The sequence below is a fragment of the Arachis duranensis genome, chromosome 9, assembly GCF_000817695.3.
Source record: "Arachis duranensis cultivar V14167 chromosome 9, aradu.V14167.gnm2.J7QH, whole genome shotgun sequence".
NCBI classification, from domain to species: domain Eukaryota; kingdom Viridiplantae; phylum Streptophyta; class Magnoliopsida; order Fabales; family Fabaceae; genus Arachis; species Arachis duranensis.
Window position 1 is genome coordinate 26,872,362 of NC_029780.3, and position 12,421 is coordinate 26,884,782.

Below are 12,421 nucleotides of genomic sequence, written 5' to 3' on the forward strand. Positions count from 1 at the left end.
GGATCGTCTTCCTCAAACTATGCAATTAAGATGTTACGCTCTTGGTTGTGAGGAAAAATGGGGGTTTTCAATTGTGGAACGAAAGATTAAAAAAACTCATAAACAAAAGAACTAACAAACGATCAAAAAAGGAAATTAATGCAATTAAAAAAGAAAGAAGGTCAAAACTTAGTGAAAATGCGGTAAATGCATAAAAGAACCTTGACTTGGGAATGAGAATTAAGGAATCCTATCATCGTCATAACCACAACTATGGCAACTATGATGAGTTAATCTCGCTTCGTCAACTCCTAATATCGAGGAGTAAGTCAAGTAAGCATAATTGACCTTAATCCATAAGTCCTAGCTAACTTACTAATTACTTAGTATAAAGCTAGTGTCAATGGAAACAAGAATCAACTAACAACCTAAGAATTACTACTAAATGTCGGACATTATGACTCTAGTATCCTAGGAACTAATTTCCCAAATCAAGGTGTGAAAATCTACTCAAATTATATAGTTAGTATTTTCACAAATATCTTGTGGGCATAAAAGCTAAACAAAAGAAATTGCAAAAGATAATGAAAGCTATAACCAAACTATTCACAATATCAACAATAGAAACTCAATCAAGCATGTATAAACTATAAAATACCAAATTCATAAATAAAGAATTCAAGAAATCAAAATTGCATATATTAACAAAATAACTTGAACTATAAGACAAGAGCAAAAGTAGTGTAATTAAAGAGAAGATTAAAGAGTACTTACAATGAAGATGAGCGAAATCTAAGATCAAAACTGAAACTATAAAATTCTACAATAAAAATTTAGTAAACCCTAAGAGAGAATTTTCTAAACTACACTACTCCTACTCCTAGTATGTTTTTCTATCTAAAAGTGAGCTCCAAAGTGTCCCCCCTTTGATATGAAATGATCCTCCTTGATATAGCACTCCAAATGGCTTCAACAACTCTAAAAATTGGGCCAAGAGAGCCCCAAATTTGCGAGCCACATGGTTCATTAATGTAGACACACGCTGGGACTTATGCGTACGCATAGGATGTTGTGCGTACGTACACTTGAGTGTGTGCTTCTCCTTTATTTTCTTCATAAAATCTCCCATTTTGCATGCTTCCTTCCACTTTTGCCTAGCTATTCTTGCCTAATTGATCTAAACTCACTTAACAAAATATATCATAGCGTCGAATGGAATAAAAGTGGAATTAAAATGATCAATTTAAGCACAAAACACATGTTTTCACATTTAGGTCTAATCTAGAGAGAAATCATAAAAGTATGTTATTTTGGTGATTAAGTGTGAGTTTATGTGATGAAATCTGTCCAATTCAAGTAAAAAATTATCATCAAATATGGACTCATCAGGCGGTCCCAATTTTTTAGTCCGACCTTCTTTTTTGGCGAGTTACACGGCTGGCCCAGTGGGTTTAGACCCGTTTGCCACTCCTAATTACTGATTAGGGAGCGAGGAGATATCCACATTAGTCAGATATAATGGCGTTAATTGATTCATGTAATCAACTTCATTTAGTCGTATGAGATCTTTTTGTTATTTTTGTATAATAAATTTAATAGAAAACTATTAAAGAAAATGTCGGGAAAAATTCAAATGCTTACAACAGTAATCCCTGGAGATAAAAACAAGAGTTCCCCAAAGTTCTAAAAGTTGATAAGGTTTTGTTTTTATTAACAATAAAGATTAAATGTCACTATGTAAGGTTGCTACATAGGCATTTCTTTTTGTCTATCTTTTTTTGTATAGTTATCAGAACTGAATCGGTAATCAATCTAATCATATGACTGAGTCACTGGATCACTAGTTCAATCGGTAGGTCACTAATTCATCTGGTTAATCCAGTCATAATTAAAAAAATTAAAATTATATATCCAATATCAATTTTTAAACATAATTAATAATCTAAAACAAAGATAATAAACAAGTCTCTAGTACAAAATACATTCTCAATTTAAATTAACAATGACAAGTAAAAGATAACACAATCGGTAAATTAAGTCCAAGGGATGAGCTCAAAGTCAGCATCAATATCTTCATAAGACAAAATTGGAGCTTGATCAAGATTTTTCTCATTTTAATTTGCATCTATATCTTCCATAACATTGTTATTCGGTCCATCATTATCTTGATCATCTTCCAAATTTAATTGATCTACATTTGTGTATTTTTCACAAATCAGTATCAAGAATAATTCGTAATAGCAACCGACAATTAAAATATTCAAGCAATTGAAAAATTTACCAAGATCATCTAAAGTTGGTTGAATAGACATATTTGTCAAATTATTTCGTAGACATCAACCTTTTCAGGAGTTAAAAATGGTGGTGAATCTTCCAATATCCAATCTGAATGGTCATCAAATGCATCAAGACAAATTGGATCATAGCTTTACTTTCTCATTTGAAATTAGGTAAATAATTATAAAAGATACCTTTATTGTAGCCTCAAGTTATAATGAACGAAAACAAGATCATTAAGCTTTTGATGTTCTAACCGATTCCTCTTCTTTGTGTGGATGTGTTCAAAAATACTCTAATTTCTCTCACAACCCGAAGAACTAAAAGTTTGACTTAAGACACGAATGACTAACTTTTGTAAATTTGGTGCTCTAGTTCCATAAGATTCCCACCATTGGTCTTAAAATCAAAAGAGGCAATCCATTACAATTAGTTGTTTTAAATAAACAAACTAATAAAGAAAGATAAAACCAAATAAAATATTTACCTGGCATCACTGTGCTTCGTTCACGTAGTGCAGATTGTCTTCTAAAATCATCTTCAGCATTCTTATATATTCTTATCTCACTTGTCAACTTAGAATTCAATTCTAGTTCACCATATGCATATTTCTCAATTACATCTAGTAGGCCAGAAGTGGTTTGCTTATATTTTTCAAAATTCATCAGCATTTAATCGAAAAGCAGAATTTAACCAATAGCCAATAGCATGAAGGTTTTTCTGAAGTTGTAAATTCCAATGAGTATCCAAAATCTTCAAGTAAGGCTCCACAATCTTCTTTCTTCGTTGAAACTTCTTCACCATCTCTTCTCTAGCCTTATAAAAAGCTTGATAAAGAAAACCCATTGTAGTCGTATCTTCACTATTCACAATACGAAGCACACGAACAAATGTCTCAGTAAGCTTAACAATATCCGTACATTAATTCTAAAACTTAGAGTCTAAAACTTGATCCACAAATGTTTTAGCTTTAGCTTCTTTGGAGTAGGCTGAGATTCTCTATTCTTTAGAAGTTACCATATCTCTCAATGCATCTTTTTGTGCTAGAATACTCTGCAAAGCTATGAAATTGGTAGCAAAGCGAGTTGGAGCTGGACGAAGTTTTTCTCGCCCACTAGTAAACTTTCTCATCAGATACAATGGATGACATTGATTATATATGTATTTAGTAATCTTTGAAGCATGTGAAACCGTCTCACTTACTTCATCCAACTTTCCAATATCTTACAACATCAAATTAATACAATGCGCATCACAAGAAAACCAATACAACTTAGGAAATTTAGCTTCCAACAACCTTCCAGTAGCAATATAATTTGTATCATTGTCCGTTATTGTATGAACAACATTTTCAGGACCGACAAATAAGACAACATCCTTAAAAAGCTTAAACAACAAATCAGCAGTCTTGGAGGCATGAGAAACATCAACTGACTTTAGGAAGATAGTTCCTTCAGGACAATAAACCAAGAAGTTAATTAAAGTACGCCTACAACGATTAGTCCATCCATCAGTCATGATAGTACATCCAGTTTGCTTCCAAATTTCACAATAATGTTCAATCATCTTTTTCACATCCTCCACCAACTTGCTCAACAAATACCCAAAAACTCTACCAAAGTTTGGACTTTTATACCCTGCACCCATGCTTGCAATAACATCAATCATTGGTTGTTAATATGCTTAATTAACTGCTGATGAGCGGATAATTTATACGCTTTTTGGCATTGTTTTTAGGTATTTTTAGTAGGATCTAGCTACTTTTAGGGATGTTTTCATTATTTTTTATGCTAAATTCACATTTCTGGACTTTACTATGAGTTTGTGTATTTTTCTGTGATTTCAGGTAATTTCTGGCTGAAATTGAGGGACCTGAGCAAAACTCTGATAAAAGGCTGACAAAGGACTGCTGATGCTGTTGGAATCTGACCTCCCTGCACTCGAAATGAATTTTCTGGAGCTACAGAACTCCAAATGGCGCGCTCTCAACGGCGTTGGAAAGTAGACATCCAGAACTTTCCAGAAATATATAATAGTTCATACTTTATTCAAGATTAGACGACGTAAACTGGTGTTCAACGCCAGTTCCATGCTGCATTCTAGAGTCAAACGCCAGAAACACGTCACAAACCAGAGTTGAACGCCAAAAACACGTTACAACTTGGCGTTCAACTCTAAAAAAAGCCTCTGCATGTGTAAAGCTCAAGCTCATCCCAAGCACACACCAAGTGGGCCCCTAAAGTGGATTTATGCATTAATTACCTATTTTTGTAAACCCTAGTAGCTAGTCTAGTATAAATAGGACATTTTATTATTGTATTAGACATCCTGGATTGTATTTTTGATCCTGTGATCACGTTTTGGGGGCTGGCCATTCGGCCATGTCTGGACCTTCATCACTTATGTATTTTCAATGATGGAGTCTTTACACGCCATAGATTAAGGGTGTGGAGCTTTGCTGTACCTCAAGTTTTAATGCAATTACTACTATTTTCTATTCAATTCAGCTTATTCTTATTCTAAGATATTTGTTGCACTTCAACATGATGAATGTGATTATCCGTGACACTCATCATCATTCTCACCTATGAATGCGTGACTGACAACCACTTCCGTTCTACCTTAGACCGAACGCATATCTCTTGGATTCCTTAATCAGAATCTTCGTGGTATAAGCTAGAATTGATGGCGGCATTCATGAGTATCCGGAAAGTCTAAACCTTGTCTGTGGTATTTCGAGTAGGATTCAGGGATTGAATGACTGTGACGAGCTTCAAACTCGCGATTGTTGGGCATGATGGCAAACGCAAAAGAATCAATGGATTCTATTCCGACATGATCGAGAACTGACAGATGATTAGCCGTGCTGTGACAGAGCATTTGGACCATTTTCACTTAGAGGATGAGATGTAGCCATTGACAACAGTGATGCCCTACATACAGCTTGCCATGGAAAGGAGTAAGAAGGATTGAAGGAAGGCAGTAGGAAAGCAGAGATCCAATAGGGACAAAGCATCTCCATACACTTATCTGAAATTCTCACCAATGAATTACATAAGTATTTCTATCTTTATTTTCTGTTTATTTATTGTTATTATTCGAAAACTCCATAATCATTTATTATCCGTCTAACTGAGATTTACAAGATGACCATAGTTTGCTTCATACCAACAATCTTCGGGGATCTACCCTTACTCCGTAAGGTTTATTACTTGGACGACCCAGTGCACTTGCTGGTTAGTTGTGCGAAGTTGTGAAGTTATGTTTGGACCATGGTATCATGCACCAAGTTTTTTGGCGCCATTACCAGGGAGAGAACGGACATGAATGCCATTATCAGAAATCACAATTTTGCCTATCAACTGCATTAAAAGGCACAGAAGCATTGATGAGCGGATAATTCATACGCTTTTTGGCATTGATTTTAGGTAGTTTTTAGTATGATCTAGTTACTTTTAAGGATGTTTTCATTAGTTTTTATGCTAAATTCACATTTCTGGACTTTACTATGAGTTTGTGTGTTTTTCTGTGATTTCAGGTATTTTCTGGCTGAAATTGAGGGAACTGAGCAAAACTCTGATAGGAGGCTGACAAAGGACTGCTGATGCTGTTGGAATCTGACCTCCCTGCACTCAAAATGGATTTTCTGGATCTACAGAACTCCAAATGGCGCGTTCTCAATGACGTTGGAAAGTAGACATCTAGAGCTTTCCAGCAATATATAATAGTTTATACTTTATTCGTAATTAGATGACATAAACTGGCGCTCAACGCTAGTTCCATGCTGCATTCTGGAGTCAAACGCCAGAAACACGTTACAACTTGGCGTTCAACTCCAAGAGAAGCCTTAGCTCGTGGATAGATCAAGCTCAGCCCAAGCACACACCAAGTGGGCCCCGGAAGTGAATTTATGCATCAATTACTTACTTCTGTAAACCCTAGTAACTAGTTTAGTATAAATAGAAATTTTTACTAGTTTATTAGATGTCTAGGACTATCTAGTTCTTTTGACCATTCGGTCTTTCATGGGGGCTGGCCACTCGGCCATGCCTGAACCTCTATCACTTATGTATTTTCAACGGTGGAGTTTCTACACACTATAGATTAAGGGTGTGGAGCTCTGCTGTACCTCTTGTTTTAATGCAATTACTACTATTTTCTATTCAATTTGACTTATTCTTATTCTAAGATATTCGTTGCACTTCAACATGATGAATGTGATGATCCGTGACACTCATCATCATTCTCACCTATGAACGCGTGACTGACAACCACTTTTGTTCTACCTTAGACCGGGCGCATATCTCTTGGATTCCTTAATCAGAATATTCGTGGTATAAGCTAGAATTGATGGCGGCATTCATGGAAATCCGGAAAGTCTAACCTTGTCTGTGGTATTCCGAGTAGGATTCCGAAATTGAATGACTGTGACAAGCTTCAAACTCGCGATTGCTGGGCGTTAGTGACAGACGCAAAAGAATCAAGGGATTCTATTCCAACATGATCGAGAACCGACAGATGATTAGCCGTGCTGTAACAGAGCATTTGGACCATTTTCACTGAGAGGATGGGATGTAGCCATTGACAACGGTGATGCCCTACATACAGCTTACCATAGAAAGGAGTGAAAATGATTGGATAAAAGCAGTAGGAAAGCAGACATTCAGAAGGCACAAGCATCTCCATGCACTTGTCTAAAATTCCCACCATTAATTTACATAAGTGTCTCTATCCTATTTTATTCCTTCGCGTATACTATAATTTCTTAACACAGTTGAATCCGCCTGACTGGGATTTACAAGATGACCATAGCTTGCTTCATACCAACAATCTCGGTGGGATCGACCTTTACTCACGTAAGGTATTACTTGGACGACCCAGTACACTTGCTGGTTAGTTGTGCGGAGTTATGACAAAGTGTGATTTATGTTTGAGAGCACCGAGTCTTTGGAACCATTGTTGATGATCACAATTTTGTCCACCAAGTTTTTGGCGCTGTTGCCAGGATTGAGTTTGGACAACTAACGGTTCATCTTGTTGCTCAGATTAGGTAATTTTCTTTTTGTTTTGTTTTCAAAAATTTTTCAAAAAAAATTTATTCCTTTTTTTTTCTTCGAAAAAAATTAATAAAAATACAAAAAAATCATAAAATCATAAAACCAAAAATATTTTGTGTTTCTTGTTTGAGTCTTGAGTCAATTTTTAAGTTTGGTATCAATTGCATGCTTTAAAAATATCTCTTGCATTTTTTGAAAATTCATGTATTCATAGTGTTCTTCATGATCTTCAAGTTGTTCTTGGTAAGTCTTCTTGTTTGATCTTGATGTTTTCTTGTTTTGTGTCTTTTATTGTTTTTCATATGCATTTTTGTATTCATAGTGTCCATGCATTAAAGATTTCTAAGTTTGGTGTCTTACATGTTTTCTTTGCATCAATAATTTTTCAAAAATATGTTCTTGATGTTCATCATGATCTTCAAAGTGTTCTTGGTGTTCATCTTGACATTCATAGAGTTCTTGCATGCATCTTGTGTTTTGATCCAAAATTTTTTGTTTTGGGTCATTTTTATGTTTTTCTCTCTCATAATTAAAAATTCAAAAAAATATCTTTTCCTTATTTCTCTCCTAATTTTTGAAAATTTGAGTTGACTTAATCAAAAATTTTTAAAATTAGTTGTTTCTTACAAGTCAAGTCAAATTTTCAATTTTAAAAAATCTTATCTTTTCAAAATCTTTTTCAAAAGTCATATCTTTTTCATTTTTTTTTACAATTTTTCGAAATTTTCTTTTTAAAAAAATGTTTTTCAAAAATGTTTTTCTTAATTTTATCTTTATTTTCGAAAATTATGCTAACAATTAATGTGATTGGTTCAAAAATTTGAAGTTGTTACTTTCTTGTTAAAAAAGGTTCAATCTTTAAATTCTAGAATCATATCTTTTAGTTTCTTGTTAGTTAAGTAATTAATTTTAATTTTAAAAATTAAATCTATCTTATCTTATCTTTTATATCATATCTTTTTCAAAATTTTATCTTTTTCAAAAATTTGATTTCAAAATATCTTATCTAATTTCTTATCTTCTTATCTTTTCAAATTTGATTTTAATATCTTTTTCAACTAACTAATTAACATTTTGTTTGTTTCTTATCTTTTTCAAAACCACCTAACTACTTTTTCGTCTCTAATTTTTGAAAATATCTCATCCCTTTTTCAAAATTCTTTTTTAAATTAACTAATTGTTTTAAATTTTAATTTTAATTCTATCTCATCTTTAATTTTCGAAAATCATTAACTCCTTTTCAAAATTAATTTTTGAATTCTCTCCCTCTTCTCTTCTTCTATTTATTTATTTATTTACTAACACTTCTCTTCACCTCTCTTCATCTCAAATCACTATCCCTATCCTCACCCTTGTGTTTGGATTCTCCACTCTTCTTCACTCTTATTCCCTTTCTTCTTCTACTAATAATAAGGATCCTCTTTACTGTGACATAGAGGATTTCTCTTCCTTTTCTTTTTCTCTTCTCTTTCATATGAGCAGGAACAAGGAAAAAGGCACTCTTGTTGAAGCTGATCCTGAACCTGAAAGAAATCTGAAGAGGAAACTAAGAGAAGCTAAATTACAACAATCCAAAGGCAACCTTTCTGAAATTTTTGAACAAGAGAAGGAGATGGCAGCCGAACCCAACAACAATAATGCAAGGAGGATGCTTGGAGATTTCACTAAACCAATGTCCAAATTTGATGGAAGAAGCATCTCAATTCCTGCCATTAGAGCAAACAATTTTGAGTTGAAACCTCAAATAGTTGCTCTAATGCAACAGAACTGCAAGTTTCATGGACTTCCATCTGAAGATCCTTACCAGTTATTAACTGAGTTCTTGCAGATTTGTGAGACTGTTAAGATGAATGGAGTAGATCCTGAAGTCTACAGGCTCATGCTTTTCCCTTTTGCTGTAAGAGACAGAGCTAGAACATGGTTGGACTCACAACCTAAAGATAGCTTGGACTCCTGGGATAAGCTGGTCACGGCATTCTTGGATAAATTCTTTCCTCCTCAAAAGTTGAGCAAGCTTAGAGTGGATGTTTAGACCTTCAAGCAGAAAGATGGTGGATCCCTCTATGAAGCTTGGGAAAGATACAAGCAGATGACCAAAAAGTGTCCTTCTGACATGTTTTCAGAGTGGACCATATTAGATATATTCTATTATGGTCTATCTGAGTTTTCCAAGATGTCATTGGACTACTCTACAGGTGGATCCATTCACCTAAAGAAAACGCCTACAGAAGCTCAGGAACTTATTGACATGGTTGCAAATAACCAAATCATGTACACTTCTGAGAGGAATTCCGTGAATAATGGGACGCCTCAGAGGAAGGGAGTTCTTGAAATTGATGCTCTGAATGCCATATTGGCTCAGAACAAAGTGTTGACTCAGCAAGTCAACATGATTTCTCAAAGTCTGGTGGAGAAATCATCCAAATTTCTCATGGAAAGATCAACAAAAGCCTCAACAAGGCTTTAATAATGGTGGAAGAAATAGGCTCACAATATCAAGCCTTATCCATCATCTTCTCAGCAACAGACAGAGAATTATGAACATAATACCTGTAACTTAGCAAACCTAGTCTCTGATCTGTCTAAGGCCACTTTAAGTTTCATGAATGAAACAAGGTCTTCCATCAGAAATCTGGAGGCACAAGTGGGCCAGCTGAGTAAGAAAATCACTGAAACTCCTCCTAGTACTCTCCCAAGAAATACAAAAGAGAATCCAAAGAGAGAGTGCAAGGCCATTGATATAGTTAATATGGCCGAATGCAAGGAGGAAGGGGAGGACGTGAGTCCCAATGAGGAAGACCTCATGGGACGTCTCCCAACCAAGAAGGAGTTCCCTATTGAAGACCTAAAGGAATCTGAGGCTCATATAGAGACCATAGAGATTCCATTAAATCTCCTTCTGCCATTCATGAGCTCTGAAGATTACTCTTCCTCTGAAGAGGATGAAGATGTAACTAGAGAGCAAGTTGCTTAATATCTAGGAGCCATCATGAAGCTGAATGCCAAGTTATTTGGTAATGAGACTTGGGAAGGTTAACCTCCCTTGCTCATTAGTGAACTTGATACATGGGTTCAGCAAACCTTACCTCAAAAGAGACAAGATCCTGGCAAATTCTTGATACCCTGTACCATAGGCACCATGACCTTTGAGAAAGCTCTGTGTGACCTAGGGTCAGGCATAAATCTTATGCCACTCTCTGTAATGGAGAAGCTGGGGATCATTGAGGTACAGCCTGCCTTATTCTCATTACAATTGGCAGACAAGTCAGTAAGACAAGCTTATGGATTAGTAGAGGATGTGTTAGTAAAGGTTGAAGGCCTTTACATCCCTGCTGATTTCATAATCTTAGACACTAGGAAGAAGGAGGATGAATGCATCATCCATGGAAGACCTTTCCTAGCCACAGCAGAAGCTGTGATAGATGTTAACAGAGGAAAAGTAGTCCTTCAATTGAATGGGGACTACCTTGTGTTTAAGGCACAGGGCTATCCTTCTGTAACAAGGGATAGTAAGCATGCAGAGCTTCTCTTAGTACAGAGTCAAACAGAGCCCCCACAATCAAATTCTAAGTTTGGTGTTGGGAGGCCACAACCAAACTCTAAGTTTGGTGTTGAACCCCCATATCCAAACTCTAAGTTTGGTGTTGGGAGTCCACAACATTGACCTGATCACCTTTGTGGCTCCAAGAGAGCCCACTGTCAAGCTAGTGAGATTAAAAGAGCGCTTGTTGGGAGGCAACCCAATTTTTATTTATCTAATTTTATTTTATTTTCATTGTTCTTTTATGTTTTATTAGGTTTATGATCATGTGGAGTCACGAAAAAATAATATTAAAATTAAAAACAGAATCAAAAATAGCAGAAGAAAAATCACACCTTAGATGAAGGACTTACTGGCGTTTAAACGCCAGTAAGGAGCATCTGGCTGGCGTTCAACACCAGAACAGAGTATGGATCTGGCGTTGAACACCAGAAACAAGCAACACCTTGGCGTTCAAACGCCAGGAATGCACCCTGAGGAGAGCTGGCGCTGAACGCCAATAACAAGCATAGAACTGGTGTTCAACGCCAGAAACATGCTGCAACTGGGCGTTGAACGCCCAGAACATGCATCACTTCGGCGTTTAAATGCCAGAATTGCATACAAAGGCATTCTACATGCCTAATTGGTGCAGGGATGTAAATATTTGACACCTCAGGATCTGTGGACCCCACAGGATCCCCACCTACCATATTCTCACCCTACCTCCTAATAATCCTATAACACACTTTCCCAAAAAACCCTTCACCAATCACCTCAATCTCTTTTCCCAATTACCCCCTTCACCACTCACATCCATCCACTCTTCCCCATAAACCCCACCTACCTTCAAATTTCAAAATTTCTTTCCCACCCAAACCCACCCTAAATGGCCGAACCTACTCCCTCTCCCCTCACTATATAAACTCCTCCATTCTTCTTCATTTTCACACAACACAAACCTCTCTTCTCCTTCTTGGCCGAATACATCTCTCCTCCCTCCTCTATATTTTCTTCTTCTTCTTCTCTTCTTTCATCTCTTGCTCGAGGGCGAGCAATATTCTAAGTTTGGTGTGGTAAAAGCATAGTTTTTTGTTTTTCCATAACCATTGATGGCACCTAAGACCAGAGAAACCTCTAGAAAAGGGAAAGGGAAGAAAAAAGCTTCCACCTCCGAGTCATGGGAGATGGAAAGATTCATCTCCAAAGCCCATCAAGACCACTTCTATGATGTTGTGGCCAAGAAGAAGGTGATCCCCGAGGTCCCTTTCAAGCTCAAGAAAAATGAGTATCCGGAGATCCAACATGAGATCCAAAGAAGCGGTTGGGAGGTTCTAACCAACCCCATCCAACAAGTCGGAATCTCAATGGTTCAAGAGTTCTATGCCAATGCATAGATCACTAGGAACCATGATCAAAGTAAGAACCCGAACCCAAAGAATTATCATACAATGGTTTGGGGGAAATACTTAGATTTTAGTCCGAAAAATGTGAGGTTGGCGTTCAACTTGTCCATGATGCAAGGAGATGCACGCCCCTACACTAGAAGGGTGAACTTTAATCCAAGGTTGGACCAAGTCCTTATGGA

At 36.3% G+C, this 12,421-nt stretch overlaps 1 non-coding gene across 1 annotated transcript; it reads right to left on the reverse strand.

Annotated features, from left to right (window-relative positions):
- Window positions 1–9,324: 9,324 nt before the first annotated feature.
- Window positions 9,325–9,428, reverse strand: LOC127742206 (small nucleolar RNA R71). Its single transcript, XR_008003393.1, has one exon. It is a non-coding gene; the product is annotated as a small nucleolar RNA R71 (small nucleolar RNA).
- Between the last annotated feature and the right edge of the window lie 2,993 nt (window positions 9,429–12,421).